The sequence below is a fragment of the Zerene cesonia genome, unplaced genomic scaffold (genome assembly GCF_012273895.1).
Source record: "Zerene cesonia ecotype Mississippi unplaced genomic scaffold, Zerene_cesonia_1.1 Zces_u001, whole genome shotgun sequence".
In the NCBI taxonomy this organism is placed as follows: Eukaryota; Metazoa; Arthropoda; class Insecta; order Lepidoptera; family Pieridae; genus Zerene; species Zerene cesonia.
The window spans coordinates 4051463-4053406 of record NW_024045131.1 but is presented as its reverse complement, the minus strand read 5'-3'; the positions used below and the strand labels follow the sequence as shown (position 1 = coordinate 4053406).

General features: G+C 36.7%; 1 protein-coding gene across 1 annotated transcript in view; it reads right to left on the bottom strand.

The window, feature by feature from the left end:
* Positions 1–1944, bottom strand: part of LOC119838150 (zinc finger protein OZF-like) — an 11549-nt gene that overhangs the window by 4920 nt on the left and 4685 nt on the right. The window lies entirely within an intron of this gene.

Sequence of the window (1944 nt, the reverse complement as noted above, 5' to 3'; positions counted from 1 at the left end):
GTATTATTAAGATATGACCAAAATAAAATACAATATTAATATCATAAGCATTTATTAACAGAATGAAAACGATATCCTATCCTTTATTTTGCATAATTTTAAACCAATTTTTCATATACTTACAACTTTTAACGAGCTAACACGGCCAAGATTTACCCATATACTAAATATACAAGAAATTATTTACAAATCCAGTTTCGAAAAACGGCAAGCATTTTTCTTGATAATAAAAAAGATTACTTTTTAATAACATTTGTTGAAATAATATTAAACCGAACATCGTGGGTATATCTCATAACATTTGAACTTTAACATACGTAAAAACTTAAATTAAATTGGTATTTATTTGAATTTTGGGAAAATGTAAGGTGACGCTTGATACGCAGCAAGAACAAAAGTTAGGTGCAAAAGCTATCATCCCCTATTTCCCTTCAGGGGTACAGTTTCGAAAAAAGCCCATATTTGACCTCGGGTCCTACACTGCTATCATTAAAAATATCATGCAAATCGGAGCCCTGCTTCAACCATGAACGCGTTACAGACGTAAACTTGCATTTATAACGAAATCTTAAAGAAATTAGACGATACTACTTAATAGCGCTCCGTACCCAGAGGGTTTTAACTGGGGCCCCGATTTTACCCATTTTTTTCTGAGACTGCGCTCTCCGTCTGTCTGTCTGTTCGCCCGTCTGTCAGCAGGCTATAATTCATGAACCGTGACAGTAAGACAGTTGAAATTTTCAAAGATTTCTGTTGCCGCCAATTGCTGGCACGGTTATAAATAGGATGGTTGATCGAATTATTTACACATGCTCTTTAACATATTTGTACGGAAGCCATAATATCGCGAGTCCAACTTGCGTTCAACCGATTTTATACAGAAGGCACATAAATAACTCTCTTTAAGTATGTATAGTAGGACTGTAGGGTCTCCGCACCTATATAAATCGTGATCCTGTAGCATCTTAGGCTTCAGTCACGCTCACTGTCTCTCCTGGCAGCCGAATCATATGAACCTCCATGGGCGTTTTAGAATAACATGTATCAACGTGTGCAGTGCAGAGGTTCCTTCGTTTCAGCCGTCAGTACTGTCACTGTCACTGTCAGCGTGACACTAAAGACAGTTTTATGGGTCCTCCTTACTTACGATTAAAGACAACATGGCTGCGGAATACCCTTGATGATGCAGGAATATGTAAGTTTAATTTCAGTTGGTAAATGAATAAATATATGAATCTGGCAGGGGCGTAGCTACTGCTCTAGGATGTGGGGCTTCCTAACGTGTGTATCATTAGAAGCTTTAACACTTGAAAATCTAAAAGAAAAGGTCAACAATTTTGATACTTAGGGTCTCCTTCAGGCTCTGCGCTACTGGCTGATGGCAAACCATCAGAAATTAAGGGCTACTAGAAGTAGGTGTGCTTCAGAGTGACGTGTAAAGGGAGTTAGTGGATCGGTTGAACTTCCACCGATATCCAATTACCCTCAATATTTTTGAAAAAAGTAATAAATATGTGTTATGTGTATTAAACCTAGTTTAGAAAAAAAAATTCTTAATATTTTGTCAATTACAGTTTACAGTACGTATCCTTATCTTTACATAACATTTCATCTTTACCATTTTTACACTCAAACGATAGCGTGGAAAACATTGGATTTGTTCGTTTAACCAATAAAAGTCAAGAATCTGCTTAATATCTATATATTTCTATTATTATAGATAATTATATTATTTTCAGTCCTTCCCCCCACTTCACGAAACCATCTCTGACTACAGTTTGCGCGCAAAAACCCCATAGCAACAGATTTTTTCATCCCCCCCATCTCTACAAACTCTCAACTTAACACTTACGATACGACATCAACAAAGAATACCTATAAACATTTATCTCCTCCCCCCTCTTTCACTTAAAAACAACACCCTTTACACAGCATCCGCTTCGT